Genomic DNA, 18626 nt, shown 5'->3' on the forward strand with positions numbered 1-18626 from the left:
TTCTTCCTCTTCTGTTTTGATTTTCTCTTGATTCCTATGTGTGTTGTTGTGGAGATGAGTAATGAAGGTTGGTGGAGGGAAGTGAAGATGATGCAGTTTGAATTCTGTGAATTGTGGTGTTATGAGGAAGATGAAGGGGATTGAGAAGAGTGAAGAGAGTGAGGATTGGAGGAAAGTGTAGAGAGAAGAAAATGATGATGAAGGTTATGGTGGATAAATGGTGTGGATTCAGAATTGTGGAGAGGATGAAGAATGTGAAGGTGGTGATGAAGTTTGAAGAATGGCTGGGATGAAGGGAGAGAATTGAAGATGAAGTTGATTGTGTGGAGAAAATGGTGGAGAGTTGGATGTTTATATATGATGAGTGATCGATGAATAGAGATGATTTCTTGAATGTGGAGCTTAGAATGTGATTGGCAGCATGTTTTTTCGATTTCTTGGATGTGGGACTAGGAGCGCAGCTTGCAGCATCACATAGAGGTAATTGGATTCTGTTTCCTGATTTTTTTGACTCAATAATGCTCCTGTACAATATAACCATGAATTTATGGATGATCTCTTTTTTGCTTTCCAATTTCTCTATGTGGTTTTCTTTAGATTCTGTTATGCAGCTACATGATTTGAATGCTTTTTCTTTACTGGTGCAGGGCTGGATCTATTGATTGAAACAGGGCTATAACGTTCACTTGCAGCACATGATGAAGTTTTGAATGATGAAGAAGTTCATAGCAATAACCCGTGGTTTGGTACCGAGAACCGCTTGATCCTGGCAGCGGTGAGAGGACCGGAAAGACAATAAGACTGCACTAGGAAACTCTGTAAGTAGCTGGCTGTTTTGGTATAGCACGACGGTTCGAATGCTACAGTTTACGTTTGAATGGTTGTTAGGGAAATTAAGTTTTTCTTTGTATGGCTGCAAGTTTTTGTATTGGTATGGTGTTGTTAGAAAGTCAGTTATGAATGTTAGTAAAAAGAAATAGTTATACTGTTAGGATGTTAGGAAAATAGAAGGAAGGTTATAGGTTGTGGATTGGCATATAGTCTGTTGGAGTTAGTTTGAGATATGGTTAGACTATGGTTATGTGATTCTGTTTTGGTTTTGTTTTGTAGAATATGCTGTTAGATGTTAGCATGCTGATTGATGTGAACATATGCATACTGGCCTGGCTTATTGTGTGGCTTGTGGTTTGAACTTAGTTTTCTGTATTGTGTGGGATGTGTTTGAATGCATGGGGCTGAATGTGTTTGACTGTGGCATTTAGTGAACTGAAATGATTTTCTCTAACATGAATTGGTTTGAATAATGTAATGTAGGTTAGTATTTGGGTTTATGAACTGATTGGAACTGATTTTTGTTGTGGTGCAGGTCTGTTTGTTACCTTATGGATGTATACATGGTGCATGCAGAAAAGTGAAGGAGCATTGGCTTGAAGTTTTGAAGAAGGAAGTTTAGGATTAGGAACAAAAGACTTAAACAAAAAACATTAGTTTTGTTGTAAGTTATGTAACTTGTATGAAAATGGATTTTTGTAATGAAATGTAAATGGATTTTGAATTGTATTTGAGATGTTTGGATGTTTGAATCTTTTTGCAACCCTTTTTTTGGCAAAGTTTTGGATGGAGGTGTGAATTGGAATTGAATTCTAATGGTGAGACTTTTGAATGAATTTCTTGTAACGAGTTGGACAATTGCAATGGAGACTCCTTTTTTAGTATGAATTTTTTATACTTCCATCTTCTTTTTGTAGTACTCTCATTTTGTCCTTATTTGTAGCTTCACTTGCAATAAGACTTGGGTTTGGTTTTTTGATAAAAAGTCTGAACATGAATACACTTGAATAGCACTTGAACCATGAATGCTCGAATAGGCCTTGAATCAAAGATGCGCTTTCAATTAGAACTTCAATCTCTTTTGTAGACCAATGGTTCATGAAATGAATGGAACTTGATTTAATGGTAAACTCTTGCAAGCGCATTATGGTGGACTTAAATCTTATAACTTTCATCAACCATCCCATGCAACTACTTAAGAACCTCACACTTATCTTTGAATGCAAACCCACTTTGAATCTTGATGAATAACGTTCCAGTCGACTTGCAACTTCAATGGACCCAATTTTATTGGAGTCATCATCCTAATTCGGACTTGTGCATCAAGAAATTAACATACTTCCCCTTTAAGTTCAACACCTTGTGCTCAACATAAGAGTAATGTTCTGAAGAAGTCACGAATGAGAGAGCCTAATTCAATGATCCTCAGTTGGAAGCTCTGTTAGGCTCTATCACAATAACTGAAGACCATAGCTTGGATCCACCATAGGGAAATAAACCCTAATCTCACACTCTACCGCTTGAAACGCCAGAAGAATAGAAATTTGATTGACATGCACACCTCAATATGATTAGGAAGCCCTAAGCTTTCAAAATCCTTGATCCCATGCTAGATTATTGGTTAATGAATGCATGAGTCATGTTAATGCCCTAATGGAAATATGCAAATGACATATGAAGCTTCAGCCAGTTAGAATTAGAAAGGGTAGGACAAATTTGGGGTATGACAGCTGCCCCTATTTAATCGTCTTAAACCTGAAGGTGAGATCAGCGCTAGCCTCTCGAACATTGAAGGTTGAAGAAGATTAAATATCAAAGTACTAGAAATTTGTCCTGAAGAGATGGTGTGAGTGTTATCTTTATTTTTTGATACCTGCTGGGGAAAGAGAATTTTGTTTTTCTTTTTCTGATGGAGAATATTTACAGTGAGTAATTGGATGAATGGTGAGAGCTTGTAACGTAGCCCAAGGTGCCAATACAAGGTTCTCAAAGGAAATGTTTATTTCATGGAAGTGGTTAGAGCAGAAGTATTTTGGTAGGAAGGTAAGATAGACAAGTGTTTTAATGGGGATATAGACGAGTATCGACAGAATGACACATACGAGCATCAAAAGGAGATACAGACGAGTATCGAAAGAATGACACATACGAGCATCAAAAGGAGATACAGACGAGTATCGAAAGAATGACACATACGAGCATCAAAAGGAGATACAGACGAGTATCGAAAGAATGACACATACGAGCATCAAAAGGAGATACAGACGAGTATCGAAAGAATGACACATACGAGCATCAAAAGGAGATACAGACGAGTATCGAAAAAATGACACATACGAGCATCAAAAGGAGATACAGACGAGTATCGAGAGAATGACACATACGAGCATCGGAAGATGATACAGACGAGTACCAAAAGAATGACACATACGAGCATCAAAAGGAGATACAGACGAGTATCGAAAGAATGACACATCCAAGCGTCAAAAGGAGATACAGACGAGTATCGAAAGAATGACACATACGAGCATCAAAAGGAGATACAGACGAGTATCGAAAGAATGACACATACGAGCATCAAAAGGAGATACAGACGAGTATCGAAAGAATGACACATACGAGCATCAAAAGGAGATACAAACGAGTATCGAAAGAATGACACATACGAGCATCAAAAGGAGATACAGACGAGTATCGAAAGAATGACACATACGAGCATCAAAAGGAGATACAGACGAGTATCGAAAAAATGACACATACGAGCATCAAAAGGAGATACAGACGAGTATCGAAAGAATGACACATACGAGCATCGGAAGATGATACAGACGAGTACCAAAAGAATGACACATACGAGCATCAAAAGGAGATACAGACGAGTATCGAAAGAATGACACATACGAGCATCAAAAGGAGATATAGACGAGTATCGAAAGAATGACACATACGAGCATCAAAAGGAGAGATACAGACGAGTATCGAAAGAATGACACATACGAGCATCAAAAGGAGATACCGACGAGTATCGAAAGAATGACACATACGAGCATCAAAAGGAGATACAGACGAGTATCGAAAGAATGACACATACGAGCATCAAAAGGAGATACAGACGAGTATCGAAAGAATGACACATACGAGTGTTTGAGAAGCTTGGTAGATGGACTTACTGGGGATTGGGATTTAGTCTTGAAATTATTTGCCAGGACGGAAGGCAAAGGATACGCAACACGGGAGTTGGATCTGAAAAATTTTCCCGTACGAGGGAAGGAATCACGGAGACTATGGACGACTAGGCTCGGCAATAAGATGACAGTAACCACGGGGGATTACGGGGATATTGATGCTTAAGAAGCATAAGAATTACATTAATCCCTCAGGCCAAAGGCGGGGTGTAACTCTTCAAGAGTGACAATCGTTCGAATCGCCACACACCAAGTATGGTTTATTCAAACGATTGAACAATGAGATGGGTTGAATGCCCACCCTCATTCGCACTCTAATATGCTCGTAGCACACGGGAAATAACCATGACAAGACTAGAGACGACTAGACTCGACAAGAAGATGATAGTAACCACTAGGGATTACGGGAATATCGATGCTTACGAAGCATAAGAATTACATTAATCCCTCAGGCCAAAAGGCGGGGTGTAACTCTTCAAGAGCGGCAATCGTTCGAATTGCCACACACCAAGTATGGTTATTCAAACGATTGAAAAATGAGATGGGTTGAATGCCCACCCTCATTCACGCTCTAATATGCACGCAAGACATGGGAAATAGCCTCGGAGACAACGATTCTGACGAAGAAAGACATTGCATCCGATCCATATTGGAGAGATTTCTTTTTGGGGATTGAGAAAACCAAGTATCGGCACCATGGATGGAGGAGATTTGTAATGTATTAGCAGATATCAATCGGAGTTTGTAAGGATGACTTTTTATGTGGGGAAGTATCGTTGTCTTGATTGAGTGATGATTTGTATTATCTGGCTTATGCTTTGTATGCATGTTTGAATTTTTCTATGGCGTAATGATCCGTTTTGACGGATATGCTACGCTTTTGAGGATGCAATGTTATATGCAATGAACACTATATGCAGAGTGCCACATAAAGGCATTGGTGAGGTAAACACCAGGGAGAATCCCCTTAGTGTTAAGGACCATGTGGAGGTGCCAATAGATATTGGACTTTGATTTGTAAGATGCACTTTTCTTTGACTTCAAGAATGATTTCTGACTTCTCACCATGTGCCACTGCTTGGAGGATTTTCAGCTTAAGGAGATTCCCTTGATTCACCATGTTGGGGATGAGAAATCCAGATAAGGAGCCTTGATTAGGGAAGTAGGACAACTCCTAGGAGAAAGAAACTCCTATGCTTGAGGAATGGAACAAACTCTCGGGAGAAATAAACTCCGTGCTTGGGGAGAGACCAAGTTTCTAGGAGAAATAAACTCCTATGATTGGGGACTGGATCAAACTCTTAGGAGAAATAAACTCCTATGCTTGGGGAGAGACCTAGTTTCCAGGAGAAATAAACTCCTATGATTGGGGAGAGAACAAAATAACTCAAGAGATTGTGCCCCAAGCTTCACGACCCATGAAGGAATTTGCACTAAAGAATCCTTGGAGAGATTTGTCTAATCTCGGCGTAACTGCCCCAAATTGGTCGAACTCAAGAGATATTCCTCGACATGACTGCCCCAAATTGTTCAAAGCTTGAAGAGGGTTATCAACATGATTGCCCCAAATATGCTGACTTTGAGAGGTCAAACCTCTATTCAATTGCCTCTGATTAGGTACATCTTACTAGAATCCTCAAGCCTTCATTGTTTTGAAGTCAAACAAACATGGAAACAACTTTACCACGCTCAACGGAGTCTTCAAACTCTTCCCTTCAAGGTAATCAAGGAAAGCATTAACTGTTCGTGCCCAACGGAGTTTTTTGGATAACTTGCCCCTTGATGGTCAACATTTGAGTTGATTAGCTTTTCCTCCTCGGAGTTCTCAAGTCTCTTGTACTTTGACATGATCAAGTTACTCACTGATTCTCATCCTGAAAATTTTTTATGTTCAAGCAGATGTTTTGTATGCAAAAGAATGTTAATTTTAAGAATGATAATTCTAATGCAAAGCCTATGTTAGTCTTGAAGTTGTAAAACTTTTTTGTGAAATGAGGTTGCGACCTCTTGTGACCGAATCACTAGTTGACACAACCTCGATTTTTTTGCATATGGAAGATGAAGCAAACGTACGATACCAACATGGATATGAGTCACGCTTCATTGGGAGTCAGTTAAACGTTATCTCATCAGAGTGCGCTTTCAAAATAAACCAACTTCAATTAGGACTTTTAAGGGTTGTAACTTGGTCGGGTTCACGGTTTTCAGAAAACAAAGGATTTTTAGGCTCAAAATTATTTGTACCCACCCCCTTCGTGATGTCCTCCAGTCCTATATTCAGTTAACTGGACACGAGTGTTCATCCCTCACAAGGAATTTTGAAATGATTGAGGAATCAATGAGGTTCTTTGGACATGGCGGTCGCTCACCTTTTATTCTTCCGATTCATTGTCACACGACTTTGTTCTTGCTTGGCAATTTCATCATCCTTTTTCTTTTGCCATTTTCTTTTCATCTTTTATTTCTTATATTTTTTTTGCCATTTTTTTTTTGCTCTTTTTTTTTTTGAACAAGTCGTGTGACCTCGCATAGTCTTTGATTCGTTGGAGGTGATTGCGACTGCCTCGCTCCTTTGATTTGATGAAGGATTACCATTGTGGTATCGTCATCTCTTGATCTCTTGATGGAATAAGGATAATCATTGCGGTTTTGTCATTCCTCAACCTTTTAGAGGATAACCATTGTTGTATCTTTAGATGCATACCCTTTTGGTGAGTTTTGAACACTCGATCAAGTTAAATGAACACTACCCTGACCCAAGGTTAGAATAAGGGTTTTTTATGATTAGAAAAGAAACTCCTCCTTCAAGGCTCAAAGGGGTTGACGAGGGTCTATCTCCCTTATATCTCTGGTGTTTGGGGATTTGAAACAATGCCTGTACATCCTCAGTTGGGTTTTATTTAAAAACACACGATTAGAGATTTTGCATTTTTATTTTTCATCATTCTCCCTCAGATTTTTGCCTGAGCAAGGGATTGGTAAAGCTGGTATCGTAATGCCAAAAACATTTTATGAGTGATAACGAATGGATTACTTCAAGACAAACATAAACAATGCATTATGATTTTTATTCAGAAATTAACAAGTTTTTACATGCAATCAATGCTTAAACAAACAATGAAATGTTACGAATGAGAATGCAATGAAGAACTTAATGGCTGCCATTGTTGAGGAGACTTGACTCCGTCTGGACTTATTGATCTTGAATACTTTTTGCAGTTCTTTCCAAACACTTCAGATTACTCCAAAAGAGAACTCCAACGAAGTCACCCATGAGTTGTAAACTTTTGCCTTACTTTAGGGATTCGAGCAATGCGAGTGATGCAATGCTCAAGATAAGAGTACGTCTTGCTTATCCCTCAATCGGGAGCCCCAAGCATAGTTGCTAGAGTACTAATCATCATCCTAAATGGAAAGAATCTTGTATGATCATCAACTCAAGAGAGCCACTTGTGGTGAAGAAGACCCAATACTAGAATCTTAACCAATTGTGATTCCAACAAACAAGGAAACGAATGAGCACAAGGCAATCACATCAATTTGTTTCTCATATTCTTCTTGTCTCTGTTAACTAGCAAGGCCACTGAGAAGGAGATCTTGAGAAAAGGCAACTGATATATGAAGTAGAACCTTGAGAATGAGAAGCATTGTGAAGAACACTCTTGATTACCACATGGAAAGAGATTTTGACAAAGTCATCCAGGAATTTGTAACGCTTTTAGGGATTCGAGCAATGCGAATGATGCGATGCTCAAGATAAGAGTACGTCTTGCTTATCCCTCGTGCGGGAGCCCCAAGCAATTTTCACATATGTGCAAGAGATGATTATCACTTCGGCTTGCATGTCCAGCATTAGGAGTGAGAGTGGATGATCCTTGCATTTCTTGATATCAGGAATTAGGCACAAACCAACAACATCTGAATCAGTGGAGTCACGACTTTTTTATGGATTTCAATCTTTTCTCCAAGAGGTGAAACCTTTTGTCAAATTCAATACTTGGAAACTTGAAGACTTCAATGATGTGAATTCTCCTCACCAAGAATAGGAATCTCAACACTACTTCAAACATTCTGATTCATAAGTGTAACACCCCATATTTTCTAATTTTAATTTAATCGGAAATTAAATTATTATTTAGAATTATTTAGTATTTTGTTGAATTATTGGAGAATTATGGATTAAGGGCCATTGGGCCGGATGGTGAGATTAGTAGTATGGGGGTGCTAAGTGAGTAAGCCCATTACTAAATATTTTATGTTTTCATAAAATAAAGAAAATAAGGAAATAGAGTCAGAACGTGAAAAATGAGAAGTGGAAGAGAAGAGATGAGGAACGTAAAGAGGAACCAAAGAGGAAGAAGACCAATCAAGAATCTTTGGCTAAGGTAAGGGGGGACTCTTCCAATTACCATCTCTTATTGTAATTATGGATGATAGTGCATGTTTAGTTGTGTTGTTGAGTCAATTTGATCATATGTCAGAGTTAGGTTTTGGGATAATTTTAATAGAAGTGAATAATTGATGAATACCTCTGTGAATTCTATATAGAATTGTATGTTAATTGATGTTTGTGTTGTGGGTATTGTATCAGTTGTTGTGTTGCTGTGTTCTTCCATGAAACACTGAATCTGAGTTATGGGTTTCCAATAATTGGATAGAAAGTTAGGTTTTAATGTGTAAAACTGACATAGGATAATAGATTGATGAAATTGGATGAATACCATATGTTAATGTGTAAAAAGATGGTGTTTTGGACTTAAAATCGTAGCCTGTTATGAGTGAAAACGAGTGGAAAACGTACTGGTGCGAAATTGCATATTTTTGGAGAAAACTGGTGAAATGCGTATGAGATCTGGTGATACGCGTATGGGAGCGTATGGGATGGGCCATACGCGTATGGATGTGTTCATACTCGTATGGAAATTCTCAGTGTAAAATTAGTTCTGTTGATTCGCGTATGGGATGGCTGATACGCGTATGGGTTTGGGCCATACGCGTATGGGAGCGTATGGGAGGTGCCATACTCGTATGGGTTCTGTGTGTAAAAATTCTGTTTTTGTGATTTTCTTCGAAAGTTCAATGATGCGTAACTTTTGATCCGTAACTCCGTTTTTAGTGCTGTTTCGAGTATGATGAACCTTATGAGATAACCTATGAGTTTAAATGATAAAATGAGGTGTAGCTTTCAATTAATTTTGAATTATGAATTTATTGTTTGATGAATGATGTATTGTACATATATATGATGAGATATGACAATACATGCTATGTTTTAAACATGATTCGTATGATGATCCTGTTTGATTTTGTAATGGAACTCATGAGATATTTCATGTGATAATATGAGTATGATTTGAATACTTTGTTCGTTTGATGGATGATATATTGTTGACATATGTGATGAGATGTGACAATATAAGACGTGTTTTGAAAACATGATTGTGTGATGATTGTTGAGGATTGTACAATGATGATTGAATTGTTTTGGAAGATGTGAATACATGTATATTCTTACTTTTGATGATGATGATTAGTGTAATACATGTATGTTCTGTAATGATGGTGATGATGATTGATTGTATTGAATGATGTGATGTATATATGAACATGCTTGTTATTGATGATGATGATGATGAAATGAGTATAGTTGATGCTACTCATAGATTGGTAATGATGAAAGTATGTTATATATATGTTACATGCATTCATAAACATGAGTTGAATCCTATATGATGAGAGGATTCATCGAGGGGCAGAATTCCCATTGTGTGGAATTGGTGCTGGCAGGACCGTTTCTGAATTGATGATAGATCGGTCGGTGGATGATTCCACTGGTGATGTTTGGTACCACATGCATAGTGTCAGTTGCATTCATATGCATGGATTTGATAACGTGGCTGGATGTATTTCATTGTTATGATTGGTATTGTGTGTTTTGCGTGATGATGGATTATCTGAATATAGATGGATTGGGTGAATAATATAACTATTGATGTGTTGTTATTTATAATGCAATAATATTTGTTAATTGCGAATGAGACTCACCCTTACACTATATTTTCAGATTGAGGATAGCGGCTCCGACTCGGTGAGGATTAGCTCATGAGTCAATATGTTGTTTAGCGTCGGGTCATGCTCTGATAGGTGTAACACTGGGGGAAACGTTGTTTTTGAGTTTATGATAATAACTCATTTTTGTTTAATTTATTTGAGGATTAATAAATCGATTATGTGATGTAACTTGAGGATGTTATTCCGCTGTGTCAACATGATATATTATGAATTATGAGTTATAATGAAATGTCTCTTAGTGAATGCATGACATATGACCGATGTTGTTTATTTTATTTATGAATTGTGACGCCCTTGTGCATGTTACTCTGATTTAATTATTAATTTCCGTGGGGGTTTAGAAGGGTGTTACAATAAGACCTTCTCATGGATGAGATTAACATTGACATTCGGCCTCTGAGGAACTTGTCTCAATTCTTCTTGTCAACCCCACGAAGTGGTTCCATTGTTAACTTTCAAGCACATAGCGGTGAGAAGTCAATTTTGTTGCTGAAGTCAGAATCTGAGTAGAAAGGGCCCCATATGCTTTTGAGAGAACCATGAAATGCATGATAGTATGGATGCATGTTTCATTTATGGAGAATCCTAAAGTCTTTTCACACTTTTCTTTTTCTTTTTTCTTTTGGAATCCAAGCTTTGTTTTATATGGAGTATATTTTCTTTTCTTTTTTCTGCTTTTCTATTTCCTTTTTCTTTTTTCTCTTTTTTTTGGAAATAGACTTTAGGATCCCCCATAAATGAAGTGGATAAAGCAATGATGTTATGCAATGCAAAAGCATGGGATCAAGGTCCATATAATCTTAGTAGCATCTGTACAATCCTCTGAATAACTGATGTGAAACCTCTATACAGGCCAAATGTCACAGGATCAAAGGTTCGACGCCTTTTTCAATACCAGAATATCAAGCACCATGAGAACAGACCAAATAAAGGTCCGACCTCAACTCTGAAGAAGCAATGGTATGTAGGAGTCAAGGTTTCCTGTCCCACCCCAGTCTCACGGGTATGAAGTCTAGACACGGACAAGTGGTCCCTAATGGTCACTAGGGTCTACAGTTCCCATGGGGTACAAAGTGTTTGAGGCAACAAGCGTGCCAGACACAGTGTTCCATGAAAGAACCTCGCCCAGTTGTGGTACCCCATGTCAAGCTCGATCGTAGCAAGAGCCACGGGAGTCAACATGAGCATCCACGCTAATCCTATGTGTCACTGGCCTGGGTAGTGGGCCTTTTACCTCACAAAAACCCCCCACCTGCAAAACAAAGCAGAAAAATATGTGGTCCCCACGGGGACCCATAATATAGTCCAGATGCATGATGTGCAAGCAGAAACAAACATGATATGCAAGCAGGAAATAGACATGCAAACATATATGCAAGATATAGACATAAAAGACAAATAAACACCCAGTAAAATAAAACAAACAAAGGCTAGGATCGACTTGCTTAGGTATCCCCAGCAGAGTCGCCAGCTGTCGCACGCTCGTGAAAAATGAACAGAGTCGCCACCAATATATTTATCCCATAAGGGAAAGGAATATCAGAAAACCTAACAAAGGAAGGAACAAGGTCTTGCGACCAGAGAATCAAGGTACGGGAGTCGGTTACGCAAGGGGAAGGTATTAGCACCCCTCGCGCCCATCGTACTCGATGGTATCCACCTATGTTTGTTTCTATCTAAAGGGTGTGTACTATGTCTATGTCTACATGCGAATGAATGCAAAAGAAATACAGGGAAAAGAAGGAATATTTACAAATGTGCTCGTTCAAGCCCCGCGACTTGATGCCTACGTATTCTTTTCAGGAATCAGAGCGCCGTAGTTCGGCTCAAGATTTTCTGTTTGTTTCTGTGTTTTTTAGTTGGGCGGAGTTAACGCTCGCGCTCTTGCATAAGGGGACAGCCTAGGATGCAATAGAGCGGAGATAACAATGCCCTTAAGAAAGGAGAGAAAGAGAGAGAGAGTTTGAGTGTTTCGAGGAAATCCCTAAAGCAAGGGAAACTCGAGTTACTCTTTGGTTTGTGTCTTTTAGAATTTAGGAACTTACGCCCGAATGGAACCCTAAAGCAAGGGAAATCTAGGCACTCGAATGATTCCCTAAAGCAAGGGAGATCCAAGCTTCCATTCCCTTTTTAATGATTTTCACTTTTTTATTAATGTTTTAAGTATTTTCTTTGTATTTTTTATGGGGAATTTATTCAAGTATTTTTAGATGTTTTATGGTTGTAAAAGAAAAAGAATGAAAAAAATGGGGAACTATTCCTAATTTCTAATTCTATGTTATTATTTACAAAGGGATATCTAGCCTAAAGTTAGATAAAATTCTAAAGGGAGCATTAAGATTGTATTAACAAAATAGGCCTAAAGTATGGCCAAAATCAATGTAAACACAAACATACAAAATTTAGCACAAAAGCACATAAGACACAAATCAAAATTAAGTGCAAAATAACAACAAAAAACTACTATTTTTATGAGTTTTCTAATGTCAAAGATCACCTAGAAATCTAACAAAATATTAAAGGTTTTATCATGTTTTCATCTAAAAAAAGAAACAAAACTATGTCAAGAGAAGACTAGATTCTAATATGAAAAACAATAGAGTCAGGAGGTTTAACTAAAAATAGTGGTGCAGTCAGTAATTGGCGCAGGGCCCATTCAATAGCCCAACAGGTTTTTTATTATTACAGATTCAGCATGACTAAAATAATGGTGCGTGGGCTTAAGGGGGTAATGATTAGCAACTTCGTTTGGCCCAAAGTTTATTGATCCAGTACCAGATTTTTTTGTTAATTCCAAACAGGTGTTTTGTTTGTTCAATTTTCAGATTTAATAAAAAATGATAATAATAAAAGGAAAAAATGACAAAGGAGATTAGGGTTTCGTTACTTGTGGCGCATCAGCTTCTTTGAGAAGCTTCCTCCCCTTCGCGAAACGCAACGGCGGCCGAAGGCAGACTCTCCGATTCGCCTCTCCCTTATCCTCCATGAACGACCGGACACTCCATCAGCTCATCCCTTCACGTCACTCGTCTCTCCGTAATATGCGAAGATTGAAGTTGAAGCCTCTGGAGATTTTCTGATATCGAAGATTGAGAGGAATTTCTCGAATGGAGATTCACGGATTGGAGGTTGTGAAGAGTTTTTTGCTGAAGCTTGTTCTTGATGAATGAATATTGTTCAAGAGTGAATGATAGATGAACATGGTGGATTTGCGATAGGAAGATGATACCGTTGCGCATCGCAGATGGAGATTCAGAAGTTAATTGAAGATGTTTTGCGATGATGAATTGAAGAAGACCGGTGGTTGAAGAATGTGTGAATTCAGAGAGGAAGCTCGAAGAGAGGTTTGTTACGTTTTTCAGTTCGAGGTTCTTCCCGATTCTTGTTACGTTCTGAATCTGTTGTTTTGCTGATGAAGAAGATTGGTTGAAGATGATTGGAGGGCCCTGTGAATTGAAGAATGAAGCGCGAAGGAGAAGATTCAATGGTGAGTTCTTGATTTCTCTCGTTTCCTTTTTTGTGAATCTCCTTTCTTCTTCTCTTCTGTTTTGATTTTCTCTTGATTCCTATGTGTGTTGTTGTGGAGATGAGTAATGAAGGTTGGTGGAGGGAAGTGAAGATGATGCAGTTTGAAATCTGTGAATTGTGGTGTGATGAGGAAGATGAAGGGGATTGAGAAGAGTGAAGAGATTGAGGATTGGAGGAAAGTGTAGAGAGAAGAAGATGATGATGAAGGTTATGGTGGATGAATGGTGTGGATTCAGAATTGTGGAGAGGATGAAGAATGTGAAGGTGGTGATGAAGTTTGAAGAATGGCTGGGATGAAGGGAGAGAATTGAAGATGAAGTTGATTGTGTGGAGAAAATGGTGGAGAATTGGATGTTTATATATGATGAGTGATCGATGAATAGAGATGATTTCTTGAATGTGGAGCTTAGAATGTGATTGGCAGCATGTTTTTTCGATTTCTTGGATGTGGGACTAGGAGCGCAGCTTGCAGCATCACATAGAGGTAATTGGATTCTGTTTCCTGATTTTTTTGACTCAATAATGCTCCTGTACAATATAACCATGAATTTATGGATGATCTCTTTTTTGCTGTCTAGATTCTCTATGTGGTTTTCTTTAGATTCTGTTATGCAGCTACATGATTTGAATGCTTTTTCTTTACTGGTGCAGGGCTGGATCTATTGATTGAAACAGGGCTATAACGTTCACTTGCAGCACATGATGAAGTTTTGAATGATGAAGAAGTTCATAGCAATAACCCGTGGTTTGGTACCGAAAACCGCTTGATCCTGGCAGCGGTGAGAGGACCGGAAAGACAATAAGACTGCACTAGGAAACTCTGTAAGTAGCTGGCTGTTTTGGTATAGCACGACGGTTCGAATGCTACAGTTTACGTTTGAATGGTTGTTAAGGAAATTAAGTTTTTCTTTGTATGGCTGCAAGTTTTTGTATTGGTATGGTGTTGTTAGAAAGTCAGTTATGAATGTTAGTAAAAAGAAATAGTTATACTGTTAGGATGTTAGGAAAATAGAAGGAAGGTTATAGGTTGTGGATTGGCATATAGTCTGTTGGAGTTAGTTTGAGATATGGTTAGACTATGGTTATGTGATTCTGTTTTGGTTTTGTTTTGTAGAATATGCTGTTAGATGTTAGCATGCTGATTGATGTGAACATATGCATACTGGCCTGGCTTATTGTGTGGCTTGTGGTTTGAACTTAGTTTTCTGTATTGTGTGGGATGTGTTTGAATGCATGGGGCTGAATGTGTTTGACTGTGGCATTTAGTGAACTGAAATGATTTTCTCTAACATGAATTGGTTTGAATAATGTAATGTAGGTTAGTATTTGGGTTTATGAACTGATTGGAACTGATTTTTGTTGTGGTGCAGGTCTGTTTGTTACCTTATGGATGTATACATGGTGCATGCAGAAAAGTGAAGGAGCATTGGCTTGAAGTTTTGAAGAAGGAAGTTTAGGATTAGGAACAAAAGACTTAAACAAAAAACATTAGTTTTGTTGTAAGTTATGTAACTTGTATGAAAATGGATTTTTGTAATGAAATGTAAATGGATTTTGAATTGTATTTGAGATGTTTGGATGTTTGAATCTTTTTGCAACCCTTTTTTTGGCAAAGTTTTGGATGGAGGTGTGAATTGGAATTGAATTCTAATGGTGAGACTTTTGAATGAATTTCTTGTAACGAGTTGGACAATTGCAATGGAGACTCCTTTTTTAGTATGAATTTTTTATACTTCCATCTTCTTTTTGTAGTACTCTCATTTTGTCCTTGTTTGTAGCTTCACTTGCAATAAGACTTGGGTTTGGTTTTTTGATAAAAAGTCTGAACATGAATACACTTGAATAGCACTTGAACCATGAATGCTCGAATAGGCCTTGAATCAAAGATGCGCTTTCAATTAGAACTTCAATCTCTTTTGTAGACCAATGGCTCATGAAATGAATGGAACTTGATTTAATGGTAAACTCTTGCAAGTGCATTATGGTGGACTTAAATCTTATAACTTTCATCAACCATCCCATGCAACTACTTAAGAACCTCACACTTATCTTTGAATGCAAACCCACTTTGAATCTTGATGAATAACGTTCCAGTCGACTTGCAACTTCAATGGACCCAATTTTATTGGAGTCATCATCCTAATTCGGACTTGTGCATCAAGAAATTAACATACTTCCCCTTTAAGTTCAACACCTTGTGCTCAACATAAGAGTAATGTTCTGAAGAAGTCACGAATGAGAGAGCCTAATTCAATGATCCTCAGTTGGAAGCTCTGTTAGGCTCTATCACAATAACTGAAGACCATAGCTTGGATCCACCATAGGGAAATAAACCCTAATCTCACACTCTACCGCTTGAAACGCCAGAAGAATAGAAATTTGATTGACATGCACACCTCAATATGATTAGGAAGCCCTAAGCTTTCAAAATCCTTGATCTTGTAAGTTTAAGAGAGCGCCTAAGAGGGGGGGTGAATTAGGTTTTCAAAGATTTATCCGGTTTTTAGAATACTTGTACTTATTTTTTGGTTAAGTGTTTGAAGGTTTTTGAATGGTTCTTTTCTTTTCTTGGTAATAGTGATGAAAGCGGTAAAATGCGGAAAAGTAAAGAACACAATGATGTATACTGGTTCCCCTCACAATCCGAGAGTACTCCAGTCCCCTTTCAACATGAAAGAGATTTTACTATTGTTAGATCTTTGTACAAGCCTACACCAAGACTCCTCCTACAATCTTCTAACAAAACCACCAAGAACAATCCTCTTGGATTTTTCACTAACTTGTTTCCAACAATCCTGGACAACAAGATCTCAATTACCAAGAACAATCCTCTTGGATTTACTATCTTGATTATGAGAACAATCCTCTCACTAATCAAGAACCCTTGCTTTCAACAATCCTAAATAGCAAGTCAATAATAATGAATATATTTGAGTAGAAATGTTAATGATCATATATCAATCTATAAGATTGATCGTCTCTTTCAAGCAAGACAATTTACAATGCTATAATAGTGCTCAAGTGTTTATGTATGAATGAGAAACTTTTCTAGCAATGTGTAGAAAAAGTTTCAATGAAAGTTAAAGTATGAAACACTTGTATCAAAATATATGATGAAAATATATGATCAAAAAGGTGGTAAATTGTAATGAAAGAGGTTGCATTTAAATCTGAAGTTTATGGTATTTATAGGTGACTATATGCCTCTTAGAATGGTTGCATATTGATAGAACAATGCAATGGTTAAAGGTTTGAAAGATAAATTGGTTTGGGACAGATTCAACATGAAAAGTTGCCACTGGTTCAGGTGTAACCGGTTACCTAAAGCATGTAACCGGTTACATGGTTACGTTACAGCCCAGAAATTCAAAAACACGATCATGTAACCGGTTACCTAAAATGATGTAACCGGTTACATCAAGTAAAAATGCCCAGAAATAGCTACTGCCAGCAATGTAACCGGTTACATGAATGTTGGTAACCGGTTACCTCAACTCAAAGGGTAAAAAAGCATGTTTTTCAAGATGGGAAACTTATGCCATGCATATATGAGTTTGGGCATGCATATGTATGAAAGTTTATATGATTTTTTGAGCACTAAGGAATATCAATGTAAAAGTATTTAACTTGTACCATTATGACTTGAAGATCAATCAACCAAAGCTATTCTTCATGAAAGTTGCAATCTTGATCCATAGCTTATTTGATCTTTTTGCTCATCCTTTATTGATGCATACTTATGATAGTTGTCTTCATCAAAACATAGTATTGTAGAAGCTTGCCTTCACATTCTCCCCCTTTTTGATGATGACAACCTTTGAAATATGAAGTGTAATGCTCTTATGTGAATGCTCCCCCTAAATTTGATAACTCCCCCTTGATCAAAGCTCTCCCTTGATTTTTGAGAATATTATTTCTTTATGGCTGCAAATGTTAGAGACAAGCAAGCATACACATATACACAAATATCTTCTCCCCCTTTGTCATTATCAAAAAGGATGGGAAAAAGATAAATTATTATAAAATATGAACACAATTAATTCTTTACCTATGAGTTTTACCTCATGAGTGACTTCATCAAACATTCATCTTTGGTGAATATTATTTTGAAGCTTTTTTGTCACAAAGTTGACTTTTGCTTAGAAGATTTTGCTTTAGTCTTTCAACATAAAGTACATCTTCAATTGATATGAAAATTAGTGATCCAACTTCGTCAATGCCAAGAATTCTTCCTTTAAGGTATTCTCCATATGTGAAATCACCCTTGGACTTTATAACTAGATTTGAAAGTTAGTTTAGATCTTCCATCAAATGCTTAGAACCACCACTTATCAAAAAACAACATAGATTTTAAGTGGTCCTCAAGCAAACCTACAAAACAAATTAAGTTTGATTTGGTACCCAATGTGCTTTGGGTCCATCATAGTTAGTTCCTTTCTTAACCCACACATAATGACCATTTGCCACACTGAAATTTCTTACATAGCAGGCATTAGGTGTATGGCCAACAATACCACAATAAAAACAAGTAGGAACAAAATTGCTTTTATATCTAGGAACATATGGTTTCTTTTTAGGAAACCTTTTAGGATGATGATGAACCTTTTGTGCTTTATCCAATTTGTTGAATTGTTCACTTGCCTTCACAAAGATAGTTTTACTAGTACTTGGTTTGTTAGACTTTGCATATCCAAGACCACTTTTATCATTAGGGAATCTTTGTTGCCTAAGGACACCTTCCAACCCAATTTGTCCTTTTTCATACCTTTCAAGGACTCTCTTTAATTGAACAATTTGAAAAGAAAGTGATTCACATTTATTACATATATATTTTTGTTCTATTTTATCAACATATTGTTTCTTTTCAACATCAAAATCTTTCTGCATGGTATCCATTTTCTCTTCAAGAGTTTTTATTTGTTTCTTTTGAGTTGATACGGTTTTATACAAGATTTTGCATTCATTCAATAATTCATTTATAGCATCTTGAACATCATTATCAAAAAGAGA

General features: G+C 37.4%; 1 long non-coding RNA gene across 1 annotated transcript; it reads left to right on the top strand.

The window, feature by feature from the left end:
- The first annotated feature begins 409 nt into the window (after positions 1 to 409).
- On the top strand, positions 410 to 1649 carry LOC131617177 (uncharacterized). Its single transcript, XR_009288471.1, has 3 exons — positions 410 to 480; positions 648 to 818; positions 1367 to 1649. It is a non-coding gene; the product is annotated as an uncharacterized LOC131617177 (long non-coding RNA).
- Positions 1650 to 18626: the final 16977 nt, after the last annotated feature.

The sequence above is a fragment of the Vicia villosa genome, linkage group LG7 (genome assembly GCF_029867415.1).
Source record: "Vicia villosa cultivar HV-30 ecotype Madison, WI linkage group LG7, Vvil1.0, whole genome shotgun sequence".
Taxonomy (NCBI): Eukaryota; Viridiplantae; Streptophyta; class Magnoliopsida; order Fabales; family Fabaceae; genus Vicia; species Vicia villosa.